Source organism: Lathamus discolor, chromosome 9 (assembly GCF_037157495.1).
Source record: "Lathamus discolor isolate bLatDis1 chromosome 9, bLatDis1.hap1, whole genome shotgun sequence".
NCBI lineage: Eukaryota > Metazoa > Chordata > Aves > Psittaciformes > Psittacidae > Lathamus > Lathamus discolor.
Genome location: NC_088892.1, coordinates 5,323,230 through 5,350,584, shown reverse-complemented (window position 1 = coordinate 5,350,584; position 27,355 = coordinate 5,323,230). Strand labels below are relative to the sequence as shown.

The 27,355-nt window shown below is 38.2% G+C and overlaps 1 protein-coding gene and 1 long non-coding RNA gene across 2 annotated transcripts in view; both read right to left on the bottom strand.

Annotated features, from left to right (window-relative positions):
• LOC136019277 (connector enhancer of kinase suppressor of ras 2-like) overlaps window positions 1-27,355 on the bottom strand; it is a 190,609-nt gene that overhangs the window by 129,373 nt on the left and 33,881 nt on the right. The gene's annotated exons all lie outside the window — the stretch shown is intronic.
• Window positions 1,018-26,466, bottom strand: LOC136019278 (uncharacterized). The gene is made up of 3 exons (XR_010614796.1): window positions 26,103-26,466; window positions 2,872-2,936; window positions 1,018-1,939 (listed from the first exon to the last, which is right to left on the bottom strand). It is a non-coding gene; the product is annotated as an uncharacterized LOC136019278 (long non-coding RNA).

The following is a 27,355-nucleotide window of genomic DNA, read 5'->3' as shown; positions in this document are numbered from 1 at the left end:
TTTTAGCATGAAAATATCAAAGATGCAATTAGAAAGAGTATGGAATAAGATCATTTTGACTCACCAAAGCCAAGTGGAATATTTATTTCCTCAAGCCACTCTTTACACAATTTTCTCAATATGATTTCTGTTTACAGGTAAGACTTACATTAGCTAAGACTCATTATACAAACAACTAACGGGCATTAACTCTGCTTTATAGATAGGTAAATTAAATTAAACCACTACTGCCAAGTTATACAGTATTGGTGTCAGGCAAGAAACACAGAGGCTTGCAGTTCTGATCCTACTTTTTTGGGGTATAGTTTGTAAGTAACCAATATATCCATCATACTGCAGTAAATTAATTCAATGAAAAAGGTTTAAACACATATGCTTTAAAGCTGAGACTTAAAATGACATGATGAGAGATCTGCTATATTGTCTCTTGTGCATCTCCTGGCCCAGGCAGCCAAGAAGGCCAACAGCATCCTGGCCTGTATCAGAAGCAGTGCAGCCAGCAGGGCCAGGACAGTGACCATCTGCACCTAGCATACTGCGTTCAGGCTCGGGGGGGGACTTAGCGCTCTCTACAGCTACCTGAAAGGAGGCTGCAGTGAGATGGGGGTCGGCCTCTTCTCCCAAGTAACAATTGATAGGACAAGAGTTAACAGCCTCAAGCTGCTCTAGGGGAGGTTTAGATTGGGTATTAGGAGCAATTTCTTCACAGAGAGGGCGGTCAAGCATTGGAACAGGCTGCCCAGGGCAGCAGTGGAGTCACCATCCCTGGAAGCATTCATAAACCATGCGGATGAGGTCCCCAGCGACACAGTTTAGTGGTGGTGTTGGCAGTGCTAGGGAACGGTTGGACTTGATGATTTTAAGGGTCTTTTCCAACCTAGCTGATTCTGTGATCCTTTCCATTTTTAAGTAAAAAGCTAGGGCTAGGAAAACTTTATCCCTGTGCTCAAAGAGCAGAGGAAAACCAAGCATCTGTGATATACTGACTGCAAACTACGCTTTTGCAAATAAGGCATGCAGTAAATTGCCTAAATCAAAGAGACATGAAAAAGAGGAGGCAGAAAAATCAGGTAGGAAGAAAGGGCAGGAAAAGACAAGCCAGCTAGCTCTAACATGTTTATTTTTAGAACTGCGTAATTAAGAAAACAGAATCATTAAAACAACAAAGCAAACCAACATGTTATAAAAAAAACCTCTCTGTAGAGCTAGCTAAAATTAGACAGAAGTATTAGTTCCGAGCCAACATTACAAAAGTGATGCTACATATTGTGGGCAATAAGACCCATTGAAATTAAAATGAATCTTTTCATTGATGTCAAACAACATCACGTTTGTTTTACATTGAAAGCACAAACATAGTTGTCATGTTACGTTAAGGTCTGTCCCTTTCTCTCTAGCACTAGACAGAGATACTGATAGAAAAATTCTGTAAGAATAAATGAAAGAAAACCATAAGTTGTTGCCTGCTATTCAGGAAGTCAAATTATGCAGACAGGGCAGCTCTCACAGGGGGAAATGTGGTGACAATAACTTTATCAGATGTGATCCATCACAAAAGAAAAGTAATTTCTAAGTTTAAAAAGTCTAATTTCCAATTTTTCATAAATCTCTCCATACACTACATTTACTTGCTTCTTTTTTCATATATTTTAGTGGAACTCTGTTACCTATGCTGGTTTTATAATCTATCCTAAAAAATCCTCACAAAATGATGGTTTTCTTCATACCACATCATTATTCCCAGAGGAAAATGTACAGCAGCTGGCTAGAAGAGCAGAACACTGGCTGTGAAATGGAGGGGTTACGTGGAGGGCAGACAGGAAAGGTCTGTGCCAGTTCAGCTTGTCACAAACACGACTGCTCTCATGAGAGGATTCTTCTGACAGAAGAGGGTACGCAAAGTGATACACTCCGTTCTAAAAATGCAGCGTTGCTCATTCTGCTTTTAGGTACAAGATGAAAGAGAAAGAAAACAGCTCAGTGGAAAAGCATTTACCACTGCTGACTTCTACATGGAAGTGTTAAGAGTCCATTTATAGCCAGTAGGCAAAGAAGTCAAACCCACCTTGACTGAGGGTCTGGGAAAGTACTAAACACCTTTCCTAATTAAAATAACTTCTAAAATAAAGAGCACATAGACTATGAAAATCATAATTGCATAAAGGCTTATACACAGCAGCAAATTTGAGGTACATATGCAAGTGTCGCTGGGATCTGGATCTAAGGTACAAAACCTGAAAGCCAAGGGAATGATCTCAGCTTGTTCAGAATAATTACAATTTGGTCTAAGAGCAAATTAATATTCCTCTTAATGTGTCTCATTTGACTAATAAAAGCTATACAACAATCATATCTGGTTTTGCAGATGGGCAACTTGTGAAAATCAATAAATCAAAGTGAAAAAGGGACAAAATCAATTTTCAGATGTCCTCCTGCTGGATGCTGGAGGAAATCCACTGGAGCTGCAGTGTCCTTCAGGGAAGATAAATGCAAACAGTGACTGCACTTGTTCATGAGGACAGGAATCTTGTATAATATGACCACAGCACACAACAGGAACGTGCCTGCACCAGCGCATGCGTCTCAGCAGTGTGAGGCACCAGGGTCACCTAATAATTCAAGAGAAAACTGATTGTACTGAAACTGCCTCAGGTGACAAGGATGAAAAAAAAGGATAGAAACACCGCAAAGAAGAGGAGAGAAAGGGTAAAAGACAACCAGAAACTGCGTGCGCTTTGAGAGTAGGAATAGAGAAGACCGCTGAAGTAGGTTCAGAACCATAAGCAAAGAAACATTGATTCCTGCTGGTTTGTGGAAGTGACCTCGTACATGACCTTCCAGATAAGTAGGACTGCACCCAAGACAACTCACCTGATTCTACCAGCGGCTTCTCTTCTCAGGCAAAGCACTTGCAAGTCCAGAAAATGAACTATTCACTGTCAGACAAAAAGAAATCTCTAAGTTCTGTGCTGGAAATTACCTAATTAATTGGGGAAGGCAGCACAACCTTCGGCTTACACACGCAGATCTGCTTGAATATATCCAACGTTTAACAGCATCTACAGGCTCAGCCCAGGCAGTCCTCGTCAGAAAGTGAAAAAGTTGGGTAGGTAATGTGTGCCTTTTCCTAAGCGTAATTTTATTGAAAGCACACACACACACACACCAGTTCATGGGTGTTCTTTATTGCAGACCCCTTTGACTTACTACATTGGACTTAGGCACAGTGAATCTTTTCCCATTCTTATCTAACTTGTAACAATGAAAACCATCAGGTGGGTATTTTTTGTCAAGGACATTTAAAGCTTTTGAAGAATTATTCAGTCCAAATAAAGAAAAGGCGTAATCCTCAGGCCCATGCTCATGTTAAGCTGACTCTCAGATATCAGCTATTTGTTCTTAAAGCCTTTTCAGGAGGAAACAAACACAAAAGCAAAACCAAAACACTGTTAGGAGTGCCTGGAGAAAAGGATCTTCATACCCACACAACCCTGCATTTGAAAACACTCTGCACCACCAAACTGAGAGCTTTACAGACCTAAACTTCCCTAAGGTTTGGAGTCTATTTAGAAACCAGGCTATCATGCAGTATTTGCATCTTTAAGCTACCCTACTTGTTACAAACCCGATCTGTAGCAATAAGGTAGCTAGATTACAAAATTTCACACAAAAAGTACGTTTAAAACTGCAAGTTAGAGCAGGAATGCACAAACACCCCAAAAAGAGAGAATTAAGATTATCTGGAAAAAATAATCCCTGAATTCTGGCATTATCTGACCTTTAAATGCTTGACTGTGCAAGTATTATAGGCTTAAATGTTGCTTCCCAGATGAGTTTCCTCTGCGTCACTGTAATATTCACACAGATACAGATGGATGTTTTAGATGCAAATACAAGTAGACTTTTGCTGCTTGCATTTACAGACCCATCATCTGCATGAACAGGAACTGGTGCAGAATGAGCACTTTGAATGAGTGCTTCTCAAAGACCAACTGACACCCAGAAAGGCTGACTTCCAGGCTTCAAAGTGGGTTGAACTTCACCAGACAAACTGTTCCACTTGTCTCATACCACTGGCTGAGGTCCGCAATCTGACTTCTCTTGCTCCTGTTCTACTCTCCTGAGAGTGCCGGGTTCCTCATCGGCCCTGTAAGAGCAGACATGCTCAAGAGGCAGCATCCAGCCTCTCTCATCCTCATCCTGCTACTACATCCCACACACCAGCCTATGTCACTGGCTCAGTAGCCCTGGTTACAAGTATCATCTCACCCCTCACCCTCCTATTCTTACCACATTCCATTTCCCCCCCAGCAAAATCCCATATATTTTCAACTCCATTTACTGCCAGCTTCCAAGCCCAGTTGTCACATATTTTCCTCTTTCCACACCGTCCCTATTCTTGTGTTTTCTCTAGGTGAGGTAGGCAGCTTTGCCCCTCCTGTACCAGGAGGGAAGCAGTGTTATGAGAGCACAAGCTGGAGGGAGCTGGGAGCTTCCAATCTCAGTTCCTCTTCCATCCCCAGAACATGCCAGAGTTTCACTTGCAATGACAGATCTCCTCAGCCAAAAGCACCTTTGTTAAAAGGGATGCAATCCTCAACAAAAATCCATTGCAAGTTCATGAGCATATGAATTACACACCCCCCCCCCACTGAATAAAGGCAAACATCACAGCCTCTTCACCAAGAGTGCATGTCTGACACACAAACCAGCCTGCCAAATTCTGTCTAATAAACAAAACCAATGGGTATATACTACATCATCATGTGCATGGCTTTCCCATTATCTCAGTGTCTATGATTATAAGCTCTTTTGGCAGCAATTTTCCAAGATAAACATACCACCAAGACCAAAATTGTGCTGAAATTATTAATATTTTAAGAGTTCAGAGCATCTGAGAAGGTTTTGTAAGGGGATGTGTCAAGCAATATTAATACCAAATTATCAAACTGCTGCATCTATACAATTTGATGTAATAATATGCCATCTCCCTTAAAGTGACATTAAGTGACTTAATATAGTTCTGCCTTCATTACCTGTGTCTGAATAATAGGAAATGAAGCCATTTAACTTCTTCCACAAAAATTGACACATGCCGTTGAGCTGTGGCATTATCACAGAGGCAATAAACAACGAGAACTAGGCTTGACCTTAAAGATGCTTCTGGAAGAGAAGTGTCACACTCAGAGAATGTATCACATTTTCAAACACAAATGCTCGTCCTTGCTGTCACATTTCACAGCAACCTTAACCTCGAGGTATGTCACTGATGCAGTTATTAGTGAATTTCCCACAGAAGTGATAAAACCCAGAAGTGTCTTTATTAGATTGCTGTGTTAATAAAAATTTAAGTCTTTCCAGAGCCTCAGTAACTTTCTCCTTGGTAAAGAGAGATTTCTGAAGTAGCATGGCTGAAGCGACCTGAAAGTGCTAGCAAGCCCCCAAAAGCCAGCACATTCATACCTCCATTTGCCTGATTACATGCTTCCACTTTCCAAGCTGCGTGGGGACCTCATAGCAGCCTTCCAGTATCTGAAGGGGGCCTATAGGGATGCTGGGGAGGGACTCTTCGTCAGGGACTGTAGTGACAGGACAAGGGGTAACGGGTTAAAACTGAAACAGGGGAAGTTTAGATTGGATATAGGGAGGAAATTCTTTCCTGTTAGGGTGGTGAGGCACTGGAATGGGTTGCCCAGGGAGGTTGTGAGTGCTCCATCCCTGGCAGTGTTCAAGGCCAGGGTGGACAGAGCCTTGTGTGGGATGGTTTAGTGTGAGGTGTCCCTGCCCATGGCAGGGGGGTTGGAACTGGATGATCTTGAGGTCCTTTCCAACCCTAACCATTCTATGATTCTATGATTCTATGATTATATGCTTCCACTTTCCAATGTGACTAAGCTGAGAATACTTGGACCCCAAATCTGCCTCATTACCTTTATTTTAACAGGGTAATGCTTTGGCCAAATGCAAGAGAAGTCTTTCTGTCTATTTCCTGTACTAGACTCACGTAACACGCTGCTCTTCTTTTTCCAGTCAGAGTTTGATGAGAATCTCTGCTGGCAGAAGCACTGGCTCCAAGTTAGAGTGGTACCTTTGTACATCCTTGTGCCTCATACAGCTCTGTGCGTGGCTGTGTAGTGAATCGGGTCAGAATTCTCTCCATGTTAACTTCACTCCTTTTTGTTACCAGCTATTTTTAACTGGCACAGATGCAGTGGAACACACCAGTGGATGAAAGAGCAGATGCATAAGCTGGCACAACTGCCATCGAACATTCTTTTCAAGCTACACCACGACAAAGACTTATTTGATAATTCTTTACTTAGTTTTCTCTCCTATTTGCCAAGATAGCAAACGTCTGATCACCATCCCAGCCATTGCTCTGGCCACCCTGAAACACACCTAAATTTTGAAAAGCTTTTAGGATTAGCTAGAAAGACAATATAAAATAAATTCACAAGGTGAAAGACAGATTTCCTATTTCAAAGAATCTTGATTTATACTCAAACCAAAATGCAGAACCAGCATAATCAAATTCTCAAATCTCTACCCACTCATAAAAGAGCAAAGATCTCTGTGTCAGAACAGCTCTGGTGATGACTGAACATCTCTAGGATCAGTAGTAAGTTAGAAGAAACAACATCTACCCTGCATACCCAAGAGATAGCGTTGCTTACAAGTGGAGAACTGAGGTGATCAAGTTTTGTATTCCTCCTTTTTGCAGTAACTGCCAAAGGCTGTCTTCTCATCTCCCTGGACTGGAGGGCAGCGGTGTATTACAGTTCTCTATTAACCTGCTACTAAAGACGATGTGGGAAAGAAAACCAACAAACCAAAACCAAAAGACAAACCAAACAAAAAACAACCAACAAAAAGGAACCATTCTTAGGTGGAAAGAAAACTGTGAGAAAATCAAGTTTCCTTCAGTAGAGCGTAAGCATGTTGTCTTTATTTTAGAAAGGTCAGCAACTGTAATAAAGAAGGAACTGCATTAACCATGCTCTCATTTACAAGGACTAATCTTAAAAGCAAAAGTACCAGAACAAATAGATATAACTGAAAGCTCCTTTCTGCAGCTTCCGAGGATTTATCCTCCTTGCACTCCCCACAGGCAAGTTTCTGTCACAGACTGACCTTCAAAAACACTGGTTTGATATCACACAAAACCATGCCAAGCAAGTTTTTGTACAAGTAACACAGAGATATTCCCCACTTTTCACTTGTTCCCTGTGAAGAAAAAAGATACCGAAGAGATACATAACAAGTCTGTCTGAGCTGATCAACAGAGATAGGAAGTAACTTGTTGGGCAAAATATATGCAATATAGGTGAAATTAGTTCTGCCCTAGAAGTATCTGATGAGCCCTTGCTATAGGGCTCTACAATAAATGCAGTTCATATTCGAAGACATCCAGCATAACGCCACAGATGCTTCAGAACACACTTCCTTGCCAAAACATGCATAAAGAAATGGAAGTTTTCCGAGGCATACCTTCGGCTGCAAGATGTTATCAACAGAGTAAACCTGTAACAGGACAGCCACAATCTCTGACAGTGTTCTGTCAGAACTGCCAATGCCTGCAGAGCTGAGTGGTGATAAACCACTGACATAGGAGAGTCAAACAAGAAGTGCTACAGATGTTTCAGTTCCAAAATACACTCATTCTTGTTTCAATTTCATTGCCCTATTTTACTAAAAATCCCAGGTATCAGAAGAACAGCCAAATCCAGTGTAGGTGTTTACAGTGAAAAGCCTCAACAAGTAGTATTTCTGCTCAACACAATTTCTTCAACAACTATAAGTCTACAACCTAATTCACAACTAATAGTTTAAACAGCCGTGAGATACAAATCCTAGAAGCAGAAGGTGGCCTTGGCAATTCCTAACACAGTTCTTCACGTAGTTGCCAAAAAAATCACTGGGAAGCTGCTTTCAGATTTCTGTAATAGAGAAAGGAAAGGCTGGGAGTTGTTGTTTTTCGGGGATCTTCAGAAGCTTTGGTGATGGCATCTGTTGGACAACAGCTTGGGAAGAGGCTATAGATCAGTTGATCTGGGTTTCCATGCATGCCTCCCTCTCATTCCTTTTACTTCAAGGAAACACTGAGGAGTCATGCCCAACACTGCAGCTCTTGCTTATGCTGTTCTGTTGACTCTATAAACCTGGATGATGTTAAATTAGGTTCTTTACTTAAGTAGATGGGAAGAATTAGCTCTACTAATTGATAGTTAGCTTGGTTAAAAGGCGGGTGGATTTGTCAGGAATTGTTGAACAGCTGTCAGGAAATTCCCAACCTGGGAATACTTTTCTCGTGACAAACGATGTGAAACTAGCATAAATAAGCAAATGTGAAGAAATCACAAAACAAAGAGAAATCAGATTGTAAATCCTACTGAAGCAACTTTTCTCTTTCCTTACATTTACCCATTTTTATTCCACATATTTATGTTACATGATTATGCCAAATTTATTGTAGTTTTTATTGAACAGAAGGAGAGCTGGAAACTTTTATTCACTACCAGTTTTCATGCGGTATCAGATTAAGATAGATTAAGTCTCTGGCTTCAACTACATGATGAAAAAATATTACTACATCTTAAATCACTATTATTTTGTGTTTTAATTCTGAATTCTAAACGTTTTGCTATTTGAGCTGGCCATAGCTTATCCAAGATTAAATACCTTTGTGAAGTAACATGAAACAGGCTAGAATTTTATCATATCTAAAGCAATATGTAGCCAAAGTCCATGAATAAAATATGATTGCAGCTCAGTGCATAAGAAAATTCTAACCAGCCCAGCAAAGAAATAAAGTTATTGGTAATTCAGTACAAAAAATAAGGTATAATCAAGTGATTACAAACCATTTTAAAACCACAGGATATCACTCAGTCATATGTTTGAAATACTACTTTTTCATATACTTTAAATGATTAATTCTTTTACATGGCAGCACACAAAAAGGGACATAGGTCAGGCCTAGCACCTGAAATTTGTTTCTCTTTGCCAAGAAAGCATCAGGCTGGAAGTACTACAGAGTCCCCACCTCAGCCTAAACACTGGTGTAGTTATAGAGCCTCCTACTGCCAGAGGATAACGGGAGAACCAACGCAGTTCTTGAACCATTCCTAGTTATTTTCCTGTTCTTCATAAGTGAAGAGTTGAAGCTTCCTTTTTTGTTTTATATCAGACAGGGAATAAGAGATACGTAATAATAATGAGAACTATTCATAAAAACTCTAAATAAAGGTGCTAATGAAAACATAAATGTATGAACTCACTAAAGACACAGACCCAACAACCCAGAGCAATGCACTGTATTAACTAGGCAGGATAAATTAATTCTATGGCAGCAAAAGTAGCGCAATATGAAATAACGTTTCTGGAGATATTCCTCATGGCTTCACAGGGATCAGGCTCCTGTCCTGCTGTAGCAGCTTTTCCCAGTAAAGCCTCAAAAAGAAAAGTCTCTTCTAGATTACCCTGTTTGTGTGACAGAGAACTAAAGATGGAAAGACATTAAAGGTTAGGCAGCACCTTGAGACATGCTCAGGAAGTGATTTGATCCTCTCACCACACTGTGCTACTACACATGATACAGGCAGGAGGCTGCAACAGAGAGACATGCTTTAGATGACATCCTCTGGTCACTGAGCATAACCCTGAGATAACATGGCTGGGAATCTCAAGCAGCACCAAGTTATACCCAGAGTTACACAGAAGCAACAAGTTACTGGAAAAGTCAGTTTACAAATAGATTAAAGAACTACAGGTTTCTGTGTAAAATAAAATAGCTGTGATCAGAAAAAATGCAGGGAAGACTGAGATAATCCAAAAAGGTCAGAGAGTGAACTAAGTATGACCTTCACAGTTACAAAACATTTTGTCTTTAAATCATGATGTGATTAGCTTTTTCTAACTGGCCTTTTTCCTAAACTTCTAGAAGACATGAAACAAAGATGGCCTAATTTCTCTGGATGTCAGTAATTCTCCATGAAAATGCATTGTGTCACCTATTGCTGCAAGGATTTTTCCTGTGATACTTGGTAAATTAATAAGCAAATGTGGTTGCTCCAATCTCTTTCAGCAAATATGAAAAAAGGTCAGTGCATCCTGGATCCAAGAGATATTCTCTTTCAAACTTTTATATTAACAAAAGCAAAAAGAAAACTTGAAAAGCTTTTATGTGAGTGTTATACTACCTGATTTAAAAAGGAAATGTTGCCACTTATAACAAAGGGTTTTAGCCCACATTTGATGATTAAGTGCTTACAAATAGGCTATATAGAGGTGTTGCAGAGTCAGGAAAGTGCTGGGTGAGCAGAGCTACTTAAAGGAATACATTACACAACTGGCCCGTGACATAGTCAATCAAAAGAGCAGGCAAAGAGCAAATGTAACTTGGTTGCTAAATTTACAGACCACAGCGAAATTTCAGGCTGCTTCATCACTAAGAGGATTTAGCAAACATTCAGCTACAATTTGCTTCTTCAGTAGGTGGAAATGGAAGCCTGGTGCACCTGTGTTAAGAGGATTGTACATGTAAAGGGTGGCAACTTGCATCTTCACTTCAGCCAGAAACATAGACACATTTTTATGGCATAAGAGCATGTGATTAGTAGTTTTAGGTACTGTTGTGCTGCAACTGTATGCTTCTCCAGATGATCTAGATGCCCCATCCCTTGAAGTGTTGAAGGCCAGGCTGGACGGGGCTTTTGTCAGATCATAGAATCATAGATACACTCTCAAATGTAGGGTGACTTGTTAAGTAATTTGATAATGTATAGTAATTGGCAGTACTATTCACAGTGTTTCTTTTCCCTAAAAATGTAGAAATAAGACCGGAAAAATTCAGATTATGATGACATTTACTACACATCTTAGGATGCTATTGGCTCCCTAAGACCAATTTGCAAATCCTAACTAAAAAATAATCAGGTACCTGCAAACATGCTAAAAATGATTTACGGAAATTGAACGTCCTTGACTTTAGTCATTTCCATGGACAGGATGAGAAATTAGCATTCCCTCTAGAGGGCTTCAAGGTCTGTAGTATTTCACAAGTCTTCTAAGTTATTTTTCACTAAGTGACTGCACTACTGAGGGCTGGGGAGGCTCATTGGTATTCTGATTGCTCCTGCTTTAAAAAAAAGTCACAATTACTTAAATGCATAGATAACACTGATGAGCCTGTCATGGCTACTCTCCCCTCCTTGCAATGCCATTATAGGAAACCAGACAGTGAGACGGAGACTGTATGATTATTGTTACTAGAAATACTGAATACCTTTTCAGTTTATGTTTTCTTGGAATATTTCTCCCTATGGAGAACCTGACCTCACTTCAAAGATTATTTTAATACCACGCTAATATTACGTCAGGATTTATCAAGACATTCTAAGGCAATGCATATGCAAAAGTCACATACTAAATAAACTGCTGTTTTATGTTTTCTCTAAGTCTGCATTGTGACAATCTTGCTAACCAAGTTCCTGATTCAAAGAATATATACACTACTAAAAACTTTAACTGGAGTCTGGGGCTTCAAACTTAATCATATTGTCCCAGTGTTTCCACATCTGCCACCAGAAATCCTGATCAGCTGAGATAATTTTGTGCTATATTCTTTGCAAAAGCTGTGCTTTGTATGTCTACATGTCTATTCACTACCCCTCAGCAGCTCTTACTTTTTAGGTATCTGATGTGTCTACTATGCTTCCTAAGATGATATATTTCTTATCGTTTTAGATAGAAAAATGTCACAAGGTGCAGTTCCATAATGGGCTTGAGCCAATTTCAGACCATTCTGCTGCCAAGAAAGGCAACAACTTTTCCTCCCCACTCCACTTGTACTGGCGTTAGTAATTTTACATCAGCACAGCGCCTCAGATCCGCCTGCTTCAGCAAACTGAAGGTGAAGCATTCAGAAGGTGAAGGGAAGCTCACCCTTTTTTGTCAAAAGCCCGTGAACAACTTTGGCTTGAAAATCCAGCAGCTGAAGCTGTCATTTTCTGCTCTTCGCTGCTACCTCCAAATGTCTTTGTGGCTGCATGCTGAGCTGCACGGGGGAACTGATCCATGTGAACAATAGCCCAGAAAAAATAAAAGGAAAAGTGTTATTGTTTGGCAGATGACTGTTCTCCAGTTTGCAACACAGGCACAGAAACCAGAGCCAGCATTCCCAGGAGACAGGGCAAAGAGGAATTGCGGGAACGTAAGAAGCATAGAGGTGGAACACAGAGCGCAACAGATGAGTCCTTTTCCAATAGGCAGAAACTGTTTTAGTCCGGAGTGTCTCTGGTGGTTCTTCATGCAAATATGAGGAATGAAACCAAAGATTGTGTCAATGAAATTGTAAGATGGTAGACAGCCAATTTTGATATGTTGCACTAGGAATTAAGAAGTCATCAGTTAAATCCTTGGCAGTTATAGAAAATCTTCCTAAGATGTATGTTCTGTTTAATTTCATGACTGAAACAGCAGTCAGACTGTATAACTCACCAAATCAAACACATTTTCTTTTAAAATAGAAATCTAATTAGACTTATGTCCATCTTACTCATGCCCAGATTACTGGGCACATAGCTATTTGAGGCATAAATGTTTCATGAATTCTGGTCTGATTGCAGAGGGTCCTATTTGACCAGTCATTATTTAAGATAGGAAGCACTACAGTGATGATTTGTGTGAACGTGGCCTTGATCCAACAAAGAATTTAAGTGCCTGCCTCGCTTCCCTGTATATTGCTAATCCTCCAATTGATTTGAACAGGGATATTCACATGATTCAAATCAAACTTAAGTGCACTGCTGGAGCAGAGCCAGAGTGCACTGAATATTGCATGACTGAGCCCACGAGAGCCAAAGGTTTGGAGATGGTCCCATTCAATTTCACAGATCGAAATTCATGTCTCTGTGGAAGGACATCACACAGAAAATTTATATCTCACTTAAAGCTTTCTCCATTTTGAAAAATACAAGAATTAACATCTCCTATGAAATGTACTGGTATGTATGTGCCTGACAAAAACACACACACGATGCACAAACCCTATCTTCTAAGCTCAGTGTTAAAAGCATCTGCAAATCTCATCACCTCGAGGTCACCAGTGTTTTGTGTATACAATGAGTTGCAGGGTACACTGAGCTAATGCTGATGTTTGAGATGAGAACTGAACATGCCATATGGATATTGCTAGGGCAAGAAAATGATCAGTTTCTGGTCCTCCAACACACATACATATCCAAACTGACGTGAACTGTTACTTGTGCTACTCACTCAAAGACAGAAAAACAGAATATCTGTTCTCTGTGCTGGCAGAAATGGTGCCCCACAGTACTTGTACATCTTCAATAGCTCCTTCAGATCTGGTAGGCCCGCTGAAGTGGTCAACCACACATCTGAACAAGCAATCCAGTGGTGTAGCTTATCAGGGGACAAGTTAAAGCATATTTTGCCATCTTTCCAGCTATAAATACCTAATCAGACTCTAAATGTTGACAAGATAGTCTTGTAAGGAATACCTCCATACCACTTCAGTGATAACACGTAATGAGTTTATCTTACATGCTGGGAAATTTTCATGTTTCATTCTGAAACAGGTTGTTACATCTTGCTACTACAAAGTTGGCAGTTGTGCTGTATTTTGGGTATACTGTGAACACATTTTGATTTGATTCTGGCAGGCTCCCAGTTAAGCTGAACTACAATGAATGCCAACACATTACAATTTCTTTCAGTAAACACAAGTCACAGTTTCTTAGGCAAACAGCCATATGCCGTGTTCTTGCACTATTCATTTTTAACCCAAAAAGCTGAATTTAGCAGTCGCTTGTGAGGAAAGGAACAGTCAATGTAACTCCTCTGCACTTAAAAAAAGCTGAATTTGTCTCAGTGTCAGATAAAGATCTGCAGGGAATAGCACTGCACAGCTGTATCAGCTGGAAAAAGGCAATTGCATTCCCAAGGACTAGAAGCAGAGGTGACAGCAGGAAGGTGATACCTCCTGTTCTCTCTATTTTTTACTGTGTTTGCTTTGAGTTGGGGTGGATTGGCTTCTATGGTCACACACGTTTCAGCACTACCACAAGCCATCACTTGCTGCAGCACGGGGATGTCCAAGCACGCCAGTTTAAGGGGTGTTTTCTGACTGAAGTAAATTCCCTTTGAGAATACAGAATTTTATTCTAGAGAGAACCTCAGAATTTCAGTTAAAAATGCAGGATGATGAATGAAGCTTTGTAGGGACAGGGCCAGAATTCAGAGCTCACCCCTCGTTAAAGATCTCATTTCTCACAATGAATGTGACATGAACTTCCAGACAGCTAAATATGTATTTCTCAGAAAACTGTTTCTCTTCAAAGTCTAATATTGATCAAAACATTCCAAATATTTCATCATTTCTTCAAGACAGTTCTGACAAAACTGTTTTGGTAAGCCAGTGACAAGCAGAAACACCGTGAGCAGATAGCTCTTTAAATGTAGCAGAAATGACAACTCTCTTCTTTGAAGCCTGTCCAAGAGACAAAAGAAATGGGAGAGCTCAAATTCACCTGAAAAAATAATAAGGAAAAATTTCTAGGCTGAAATGCACTTACACAGTTGCAATCACCTTCCTGCTGAAAGGAGATACTCCAAGGTTAGCTCTGGCTTCTTAGCATACAAGCTGTCAAGAAGCACAGATACATAAACCTAAAGAGCTTGGAGCTCATCATAATTCCCTATTTCACAGGTAGGAAAACCGAGCCAAAGAGATGTAAAGCAATTTTCATGAAATCACACTGAAGAGCAGTGGGAGAACTAGAAATAGGCCCATGCCTGTTCACAGCTTTCATGCAGGAGCCTAATTAACTGGGAACAAATTCCCATCTTCTCTAACAGAAGTGAAAGGGAGATCACACACGAACTAATCCTCCACCAAAACATTCATGGTCTCCAAGAGAAAAAAGGGAAATTTATGACATACACTTTGGCCCCACTTTTTTTGGAAAGAATTTCTAAGTATTTGCAATAGGCACTGCTCAAGCAGCATTTTCCTCTCCTGCATTTTAGTTCACAAGTGTTCATCATCAAAATAAATTCAACCAAGTATTGTAAACGAGGCAGAGAAAATTACATCCACTTGATCTACGACATCTTTATCACATTCTTCATGCCAAAAAAAGATCAAATTACTACGTATTATGTATTCACACATTCTGCTGCTTGCTCTTTAACTCTACTTGTTTTCCCACACATCTCTTGTTCATTTTGCAAATGCTATCTTTACATCCTTGTCTTGTTTTAGTCCTCTGTACTCCCATTTCTTAGTCTCAGTATCTCTGCTCTCCGATTTTAGATTGACATTCTGTTTATACCATTTGCTTCCTGCAGTGTCAGCTCTAACTCCTATTTCCTAACCTGTGCTTTCTGTTGCCATTTCTACTAACGTGCAGCTGAGCAGCTGCTGAGAGCACAGCAATGATGCAGATATATTACAATTTGCAGTCCATCCCCTTTTGCAGTTCACTCTATCCCTTTCTAAACAATTCTAAGTCCACTCTGCAAGTACGTGGCATTTCCACTTTTCTCCCCCTCAAACAGCATGCCAATGCTATGTCAAAATTAATCCCCTTCAAAAGCTTTGTTAAGTTAATAAAACAAAGATAATCAATTTTCTCCTGTATTTCTCCTGAACACCTTTGCGCCATAGCATAAAAAAAAATCTCAGTCCTTGGTTTTCCATTATTTTAATCCTAAGTATTCTCATAATTCTCCTACAACCATTTCTCTTGCTGCAGTAAATCTGCAGGTCTGCATATCTCTGCATGGTTTCAATCTCTGATCAGGAGATGGGACAACAGAAGAGTCAACTTCCAACTGCAAGGAAAGAAGTCTTTGAAAAAATTCAGGGCAGTGTACAACCAAGACCTCTCAAAAACACACAAAGCATTTCACCATTGTTTCCATAACTGAAAATCACTGTGGACTGCAGTATGAGCAAACTCTAGTTTCTGCCTCATTTCTGAACCGGAAGGATATAAGCTGCTTCTTCAGTTACGGTGCCTTCTTATCCATGCACCTTGGTGATGTCTTTTCAGAAGTGCAAGCATGAACGTAACTGTTGATGTGAAATATCACTGTAATGCTTAAGAGCATCAGACCTCAGCTGAAAGGCTCTTCATTTCCCATTCATATTCCAAAAAAATTTAGAAGATTCCACTTTTCTCACTTCACAGACACCAAATGGTAAAAATGTGAGTAAGGGCTGCTTAGAACTTTTTAAACTAAACTAATCGAATGTGCACACTGCTATACCTTGAACTTGCTGCTATACCTTGAACTTACAGGTAAAAAATTATTAGAAGTTCCTCAAATTTACCCTTCTCTTCCAGTTCCCCTTTGTGAAGTGTAGTTATCTCACACAAAATACCTTTTCTCTTTCACTCTTACTCTCATTATCCTCTAATTACTCTGTCCTTTTTGATCTTAAGCACTTTTTTCTTCCCTCTCTCTTGAAAAACATCAAGTCTCTCTGGGAATCCACCTCCAAACTCTTTATAGCTCATCCACCAATTTACCTTCCAAGTCTCACAGCATATTTTCTCTTCCTCTTGCACACATTTTCTTTCTGCTGGCTTTTTTAAATTGGCTTCTTTCACATTCCATCAAAAGTGCTCCCTTTCATTTTCATGAAACATATTAACAATAAACTTAAAAGGCTGTGTCAATAAAAAGACTGAAATATTGTCTGAAGAGAACTGTATGACTTTGAGAACTAGATCACTTGAAATTGAATGAAATAGAGTAATACAACAGGTCATGCCATGAGAACTATTAACAGATTACTGCTACTGTGTGGAGAGTCATTAGTTAGAGGACAAAGAGGGAAAAAAGAAGAGGGAAGTGGAGAAGCAAAGAACCTGAGTACTCTAGGGATGGAGGACTGCCTGACAGCAATGAGCCAGGGCTGTGAGGAAGTGAAATACAAACCTCAATTGAATTGGGTGATAAATCTTCAGCATTTTAATTTACTCATATGCAAATCAGCCAAAGATCTGCAGTGACTTCCTTCTTCTCTATTGTAAATCTGTCGAAGTTTCCTTAATAATCAGCTTTATTACTACTAAGCAAAAACATGCTCCTGAGATTATGCCACAAATATAAATAACTTGAAGTGCACTCTTAAGGCTGATTGCCTTAATTATTTTGTATTTGCTCATTTTATTTTAGGAGTCTGGAGTGCCATACATATTGGATTCTCTTAAACCCAGAGCCCACCAAATGTATTACATGTCCACATTTTAGTTTTCCCTAAACAGTACATCATCTGGAGTGCCAAAACAGGGAGAGGTGCATGCTACTCTCGCACCCTGTTGCAGAATCACATTAATTTTTCTAAAAGAATATGAAATTTCATTATTTGACAAATAAGACTTCAAAGTTTGAAATCAAGTCAGTAGAAAAACTTTTATCACAGCAGCACTCAGAAAAATTATAGCTACTGCTTCTAGGCGTTTAACACAGCCCATCCTGCTCCATCCGCATTTATCACACCCTTCTTTTCCAGAAAAAACACTCCCCAAATTTAGATAATCTTATGAAAGATGTTCCAATTCTCTGCTCAACTCACTGCAATTCTGATTTCAGAAATCGTTGAATTCACGTTTAAGAAACTTACCTGGAATAACACCTAAAAAGAGAAGCAGCAGCATTGAGAAAGTGATGACAACCTCAAGTGTTACTGATCAACAGGTTATTTTTTTATATAGCAGACCTATACACAAAAAAATAATAAAGTGGAGTTGTATATAACAAGTGAGGTGTTCCACAGGGACAGTTCTTGTTTCTGGCTACATCTGCTCATACAAGCCTTCATAAGAATTATCCTTTGCCTTGTCAAGTTTCAAGTGCCTGAGGAGATATTCAATTCACTGCCACTGAATTTAGCATATTTGCAGCTACCAGTGTAAGTTGCTAGCATAATTTCTGGGTTAACCAGGCACTTCTCACATCACATTATATTAATACAGTGTAAAATTAACTATTGTCACATTTGTCAATTTTATCAGATTACCAAAGTTATCACATTTTTCTAGCAAGTTTGCACTGCTCGCCATATAACAAAATGATCTGCTATTACCTCAGACTTTATTAAACTTCAATATTAAACCTTTTTTCAGGCCTGTGAAACTTCGTGCACATCTATTAAGACTATAAATATCACAAATGCATTAAGAAAAGTAGACCTGAAAGTGTAAAACTGTTTCCTCAAGTGTGCCATGTTGCCATGGAAGGAAGAACAGAGCAAGGTTTCAGAATGAAAAGAACCAGAATTACTGGAAGTATCCAATAATTTAGAAGGGGGCAGGGGAGTGTTTGGGCTTTATTGATACAAAAAGTGAATCAGGAACTATGTAAAAGTGATTTCAGATGTGTCAGATTTATTCATGTAACTCTTCATTCTTAACGTGGTTTCTACCAAACTTGGCTAGTGGAGGAATCAGGTTTATTTCTCCAGTCCTCCTCAGTCATGTAATAATCCCTTTTAAAGATTTATATCTCATTTGCAATCTTCTATCTCTCTGGTACTGGGACTCCTTTGAAGAGATGATCTATCAGTTTTCTCACATTTGAGGTTGGGCTGTGTTTTGTGGGTGGATTGTTTGGTTTGGTTTTAAACTTTTAGAAACATTCTAATAAAACACCTTGAACAATTTCCTATTGCCCACCAATTTATTACATAAACTCTCTGCTAACAATTCCATTTCAGACAATGCTCCAGACATATTTCCTTTGCAGAATATCCTCCTGATCTCCTCTAGTAAGGCATTATTTATTTTACATTATATTTTCAATTCAGCAGACAAAAGACAAATGATGTTATGTATAATATAGTTTATCAGAGGAGCATGTAATGCTCAAATTAAGCAATTACTCGTAAAACAGTTGTGATGAATATTGCACTTAAACTCAATCATGCTCGTTTTTGATGTATCTCTGGTACTATGTACAGGCCACAGCCTCCTAAATGGATGTAGATATCCACGTACTGAAATAAATGATTAGCAGAAAAATTAAACTTGTTATCAAAATGCAACTCTATTGTTAACAGATGAAAAATGAGTGGCTCAAATGACTGCAGCAGGAAAACCTAATAACAGCTCATTGTAACCTGTCATCTCCTGCCACAGCACTTAATTCATAGTAACTTATACTCACCAATTATTTTGTACCTGCATGTATTTTTATCTCTCTAAAGTAATTTCAGGGTTCAGCTATGCAATGCAATTTCTGAATTAGTGGTTTCCAGGGAATGTGCTATCAGAGTAAGGGACTGAAAAAAAAAAAAAGAAAGAGGAAAGAGGGAAGATGGGAACCTGCTTGGAAAAGCATGCTAAAGGTACTTTCAGGATTTGAACATGAAATGAAAGGGGAAAAGAAGAGAGTCTAAAAATCAGGATGTTCCCACCATTATGTTAGGCTTATCTTCTAATTCTTTGTTCTAACGAGAGAACTAAGAGCAAGTCAGAGGTATGAAGCAATAGCACATATTACCAATCTCAGCTGTTGAAAAGTTTCTAAGTTTTGCATCAAATATCAAGTGACACGTACCCCTCATTCAAATATTTGATAAAGAGCAAGTCAATCTCAATTTTGATGCATCCATGATGGTCTAAGCATCATTTAAAGACACCTTTGCTACAAAGTTTAAATTTACTGAGCAACAGTTTGTTAGCATAAAAAGCAATTAGTAATATCCAAATTCATGCTATCATAATGAGAAATGCTCTCCTTTGAAAATACGTGCATATATAAAATGACTTTCTGATAATAAAGTAATAGATATAAACATCACTGTTGAACCATAGCTGATATACAAAAGGAAGGAACTGACAAATTGAAAGACAATCAGCACACAGTGGAAAGTAAAATATGCAGGTATCAATGGGCTCATAAAACTCTGATACCATCTGGGAGAGCCCTGCAGCCATCACGTCATTATCCAAAGTATTGCTAATGTGAGTGAAATCTTCCTAAGAAAATTATCCTTATCAGCCTGTAAAATACATGCTATTCCATCAGAAAAGCTCCAAAGCTTTCCATGCTCAGCTTTCCATCACAATCTCCTATTGATAACTTCTGCAAGTCAGAGCTACCCAGGAGCCAAACAAGGCTTTCACTTCAGTTTCCTCAGACGGAAAGAAAAGAAAATAGCAAAAATCTTTATTTTCATTCATGGTTGACTTTAACTAGGAATTCACTCATTTTTGTGACAGCCAAAATACACGAGTCAAAAAGCGATGCCTGAATCAGTAAGAGAGGGGGAAAAGCCCTTCATTTTCATGTCTTTAAAAGGTACGTCCTTCCTTTTGTAAACTATTTTGGATCAGTTTTTAGAATCTATAATATTAGAAAGCATTTACAGCTTCACAGCATTCTCAATTCAGCGAAGTAATTTTTAAACCTTCACAAAAAGTCTCCCAAGTACAGATCCTAAAGTCACCGTCTCCAAAACTGAAACTATGGAAGAGCATGAAGGCCACCATTTTTTTGTGTATAGTATTTTCATAATACTAAATTCATAATGCCATTTGAAGCAAATTATTTCTTAAAATGACATTTTATAGCTTTAAATTTATTGAAAAAATATCAGCAGGTAATTGCTTTTACTAGCAGACTGAGAGAAGCCATTAGTATGATTTCAGTTCTGTAATCAACACACACTCTCAGCCGCAGAATTCAGTCTGACTCATTCCCTGCACAGACTCTAATTAACTTCCGAAGGAAAGCCAGGGGATTCCTGTGCAAGTACTAATGCTATTGAGACATTATGCAAAACTTCACCTCTAGGAAACGATCTTGTTTAACCGTGATTGCATCTCAACAACAATGCAGAAAGCTTTCTAATTTGGTCATGAAGAGAATATAATCAATCTGTTGGCAAGAGTGAAGGAGGAGTCTTTTTTTTCTTTTAAAATGAAAGCACATCCAGAAAAATTATTGGGAAAACACCATAGATCAACTGGATCCTATATTAGGTGCTTTAAACACATATGTTACACTGTAAGTTATTCAGTTATCAATTAAGAAGCTAGTGACTTCACACTCCAAGCTTGTGAGTGCCAGCACTGCTGAGGCTGCCATCACCAGCAGGCTTCTTACAGGAATAGAGTGGGGGGGAAGAAATCTTACGTTATTTACACAATGTCATGGAAATAGTACAACTGAAAAACCAACCTAAAAATCCCCAAACTATGATCCCTAAAGAACTTTTGTTTTTTTTCCAGTGTATTTGAAAATTATTAAAAACATACATATTAACTAAGGGGACACTGAAATTGACCTTTCAAAGAAACAGGACAAAGGTTGTCTAATTTTTATTATTATTTGCATTTCTTACATTATTTCTCTCTTTATTACATAATACACATAGTCCCTTATCCCTCTCCTATTCAGTTCCAACATCCCATATTTATACCTTGACTGCTTCTGCAGCAAACTAAAAATCCTCATTTTCCCATTGCAAGCCATTCCTGAACACATTTTATTCATTTTGTGTATTATTATTATCAATCAACTTTTTTCACTGCTTCTTTTGAACCAAGTTTTTTATGTATCTTCATTTTTCACATCCATTGGCAGGTGATTAATTTTTTTACATTCAATTACCACAATTTCTTTCTGTCCCTCATTAAAAATCTCTGCTAGTGTTAAATACAAGATCATTGTAAACAAAATGGAGAGATTACAGAAAGATGTAAATAATGATGACGTTGAGGCAGTTGTACGGCACAATCTGAATCATTCGATGTTCGACCCACTCAAAGTAGTGCATTATTTAAATGGTCAAATCCATTTTACACATCCAGAAACGGGGACTGGAGGGCATACTTCCAGAATGGGGGCACACATCAGGGAAATCAGATACTCTGAAAAAGATTTGAGATGGGACAGTAACCTAATACAAGCCCCAGGATATAATGCTATGGTAAAAGATATAACTTGATCCTTAGGTAAATATGTAAGAATGTACTGACAGAAATAGGGAAGTAATTTTACCTCTGGATGTACCATGAGTGAAGTGGTACTTAAATATTGCAGCCAATTTTGATGCCTACAATTTTAGGATGTCAAAAAAAAACAATCAGAGATGATACATAGAAGTGTTATAGGATTTAGGGGAACATTGTGAGATAATCTCCTCAATTCATTTGACTTCACGAACATAAGACTTAAGTGATACAGCTACCATTTATTAGTACTTGTTCAAAGAAATAATATACCAGGAACTGAAGCACTTTCATTTTAGCAGTGAAAGACTGGTTCAAAGTTAAAGCCAGACAAAAAGATGGAAATTAACTGATTCAAAAAACAAACACCAGAACACTGAAAACCCATCAGTGAATGTCATTAAACTGAAGAACAAGCGCCCTCAAGCAATGGATATTCTGTTTCTTAATATTTTCAAATGTACCTCTCTGGAAAATCCTGCTTTAGTCAAGTCAGTTACTGAACACAGTACCTTGCAAACAGGTCCCAGATTTCATGTAGTACACAAACCCTACCAGTCTTCTCAGAATACAGATACTGGGGTTGATATTCCATCAGCTGTAACTTTCAATAATATGTAAATAATAAATTATATTACCACTATTACTATTTTTAAACACTATATGTAGTTGCAGTTTTAGCTCACTGCAGACTGCAAGAAGATAAGACAACTGCTGCAAGCCTTAGGAAAAAATTCAGACAACCAAGAGTGAGGGAAAAAACCCAGAGAAGATGGAGACTATATCACGTGCATAAGAAAGGAGCCAAACAGCAATTGCTGTGCTCTCACTAGTCATTACCTTAGAAATTACCTTGCTCAGTCAAGAATCTTCCCTTTTTCTTCCCTGACTTAAGATTCAAGCTTTTTGTTGATCCCAGTCTACACTTTCAGCAAGGCTATTCCATGTAAGGAAAATCTTGCCTTGTGTAGTAGGCTCTGAACTGTGTAGAACACACAGCACACTAAGGTAGTTAGGTAAACCCTGCAGGAGTCATAAATGTCAAAAAGCAGCTTCCTGGCTTGAAAAGGGGAACATTAGCGGGACTGTATTACTCCACCATATTTATCACTACCAATTCAGATAGTCTTCAAATGCCAGAATAAATATTTGGACTCTGAACAATGTGCTTATGCTGTTTACATACAGCCAGACTATGAGGTTTTAGTGTCCATGTAGATATACTCCCACTTCACATATTTTATAAGGTTATCTAGATAAAGAATCTGAACAATCTGGCTTGTGTTCAATATAGTCTGTGATTTATTTTTGAAGAAACTAATGAAAAGGGGGAAAAGGAATAATAAGGAAATGGTATTTTGTGAATCATAGAGTATGTATATGGAGTTAAGTTGTAAACACAATTAGTGATACTATTTAGCTTAAAATTGGCCCTGTAGAAAGAATAGGAGGGCAGAGGGGCAATTTTAGCCCACTGATTTCTTCCGCAGAAACCCCTACATAATACAGTTGTTCCTAGCAGAGTCAGGGAGATGGGGACTTACTGAACTGGATTAATCTGAATTTAACTGACTTTACTTACATTAGATTTACCTAAAACTATATAAAAGTGTACTTTATGTGTTCATTGGGCAGTGAAATGATGACCTTTGCTCTTCAGCAGAGATTTGTTCACATACAGGCTATAAATCTATGCATGACAATAAGTAGTAAAAATGACAAAACTGGAATATAGCTACACTTTTGTTGCTGAGAGTGATGACGACTTTTGTTAAACAGCTAAATTTTGATTCTGAATCGTGGAACTAATTGTTCTATTTAAATAATGCCTATTAAGTTTAATAATGTATGAAAACATTACTAAATTTTTGTGAGAAGATTGTTTACTATTCAAGCACCTTAATTAAAGCATCAATAATCATTATTTCTGCTTGAAATATCATCATCTGTAAAAGTCACCATCATGTCATAATGAAGATGCAGAAAAGCATATAAACCCAAGGAGTGCCAGCATTATTTAGGTTGTAATATGAAAAAACAGAAAACCAAACTTCACTGGCAGATCCTTTTCAGGTGAATTATGTGACTGTCCCCAGTTAGAACCTCAACCTCTACAAAGTCTCATTGCTATACCTTCTTCGTTCATCCATTTGATTTCAGATGCATGGCCCTGTTGCTAAAAACATCAGTTGTGGAGTTTTGCCAAGATAAGAATAGAATAATAAATAGGAAAACCCTGTACAAAAAAACCCACCCCAAACCCAACCAATAAAGTACACATTTGCAGCCAGTTTTCTTTGGGATCAAATACAATATCTAGTATCTCTAAAGGCTGCATGTGGCCCCACTGAGGTTAGAAGGAAAAATTGCCACCAAGTAAAAGCATAAGATCAAGCCCTAAAAACACAGTAGTAGAAAGATGAAGCCATCTGACTTCCGAAGTCACATATACCTATGAAATTCTAAGTGTAAGCCTACTGTCTGAAAAAAGGATTTTAGTGTCCGTACACTGATTCTTCCTTCTCAGGTTTATATTCTCTTTACCACACTGTTTTGTCTTTCATGTAATTAGCAATTACTTTCTGAGGTAATTAACCTATTACCAGAAAAACACCCTACCCCAAACCAACCAGTGAATAATGACTGACAGCTTTTCTGTCCTAAGGTACCTGGGACTTTCAGATATTTTCCTCAGAAGGCTAACAGTAGGTAAAGACTAAGGTTTTATGAAATAACATCAGAACCAGTAAGACCAGTTGCATACAATATCCCAGTCAGATGCCCAAGGCTTCAGCAAAAGCTGTGCATAGACAAGAATATTCAGCACATGCTACAGTGACATTGGCATTGAGATCCAGATCTTCAAAAGGGATTTCCACAAATAACAAAATGCATTAGAGCTGTGGTGTTCTAGAGAGACCATATACCAGCTAGAAGACTGCAACAGATTACTGAGATACTTAGAGCTGAGCTTTCATAAGCACCAACAAGCACAGTAATGAATCAGAGCTTTAATCCCCTTTCAGACACACACACAAACCCCAATCTTAATCCAAAAGTTAAAAAACAAAGATAAAACTTACATCATGCAATCTAAAACAATGCTGAGTAGCTGAGTGTTTCATATTTCAGCCAAAATTTACTAACCCTTTTCTTGCTACTAACTGTGATATGAACCAGAAAACTCCCATAGTAAGGGACTTTAAATGAAAGGAATACTCATGTTCTTAAGCGAAAAAACTCAAGACAAAGCAAAATGCCCCTACATAGAATTGGATGCTGAACAGATTACTGAGCTAGTAAGTGCATTCTGATGCAAGTGATACATAGCCCCAGGTAAAATGAAGTCTCTATTTCTAATTAAATCAGCAGTCACTCTGGTTTGAAAACTGGTATTTTTGATGAAATTTATGTTTCTAAGTTGTTATTTAACATATATTTTCTAGAAGCACTGAGGTTCCTGTAACATCAAAGAGCTATCATAAGAGATCAGAACAGAACCCACAAACCCATACTTAGCAGCAGTGAGTAACAATTAATATGGCATGCCGTCACTCAAGTAAAAAGCAGCAGGGAACTGTACTTGGGCAAAGAACTGAAAGTTTAGGAGTTTTTTGAACTGCAGTACAAGATGATCTTACGTATTTTTAAAGCTCAGTTCTTACTTAAGAATACTACTAGATAATGCATATAGAGCTAACATCATATAATTCTGAAACAGTGATCAGGAATACTTATCCATTTCCCATCTCAGAAATTATGGAACAGTTTTTTTTCTATAACAACACATGCTTTGGCATAAATATGTGAAATTATGTACATCAGGAAAAAAAGCACTTTTAAAACTGAAAATATGCAAATTAATTGTAAAGAAGAATAAATTTTGTATCATTTGTACGCATTAAAAGAACTAAAAACCACCTAGACTCAGAAAAAGTGCTCAACTCCAATGTTCCAATTAACCAAAAAGAAACTGATGCTCTCATAGTTCTACCAAAACATTCCTTAGAATTATTTTACCCTATTCTTTAGCTGGGACTATCAAACATAACTGAAAGCATTTCAAATGGAAACTTTAAGTGCATATCACATAAAAGACTTAACATAACATACCTGTTTTCTTCTTTAAGCATTATAAGAGCTATATATGCTTCTGCTAAGAGAACATGGAACATAGCTCTCCTGTTTACAAACTCATCTGAGCATCCACTGAAAACAAAATACATATCTTGGTGGTCTATAAATTAATCAGCACAATATTTAGGGGCACATACATGTATTGCTCTACTGGAAATGAAATACATGCTTTTAAAGAATATTACATAAAAATATGTTTCTGGAATTTCTTTACAAAGGCTTTTAACACCAAAAGTAACTTTGTTCTTAAACCAGCTTAAAACTGGAAATTCCTATCAGAAAAATGCTCAATGCTCGCTACTCCAAGCTGCTAAATAATCTGGAGTAAGGCAAGCTAAACAGCCCCTTAGAAATTAAAGATGCAACATAAGATTAACAAAGAATCACCACACTTCTTAACCTTTAGAGAGGACCTGCCTGAATTTATCCCCTCAAAAAGGGAACTAAGGCAGAGCCACATAATGAAATAAAAGTCTGCACCTGAGAAAGGTCAAGCCTTCATTTCCATTACGTTTGAGTTTTCTCCAGCTGATCTGATAGCAGGATTTTATCATTAGCATGTCATCTTCCATAATTAAACAGGATTTTTAAAATTATATTCAAACTTGTGATAGAAGTGGGTACATCAACCTGAGAATCAGCTTCCCATTATATTATTAGCAAGCTCATTATTTACACTTCCTGAATAAATTTTCTTGTTAATGGAGAGATCTAAAACCGGCTTATTGCAGTCATGTGAAATGCTCATAGCCACATCCCTAAAGCTAACTTCATGCCAGCTTTTTCTTTAACCAAAAAATAAGTAGTCAAAAGCTCAGCAGGAAAATGAAAGAGTTTACTGCATTCAAAAGAAACCAAGGCTCAGTTCCATGTCTGAATGAGCACAGAAAAGAGTAATATAATATCTAACGAGGCACTTGCTAAATTATACATACTGTTCCTTATTTTGGAGAAAAATATTGCAGAAATATAAATACAGGGTTCTCCAAAGTATAATGCTTTACAGCTTGTGCATTGAAACTAATGTCTAGCAGAATTCCTCAGATACGGGACACAAATGTCGGTAGAATGTGCCAAAATTGTCTGCAGATGTCTGCTGGCCATGCAACCAGGCAGCAAGTCAGAACCAAAATGGTATTTAATGCAGCCATGAAAAAACAATTACACAAGACCCCTGTCTTTCTCTGCTTTTGAAAAGATGCCAAAGGTCCCTATACCCCTTTGTTATT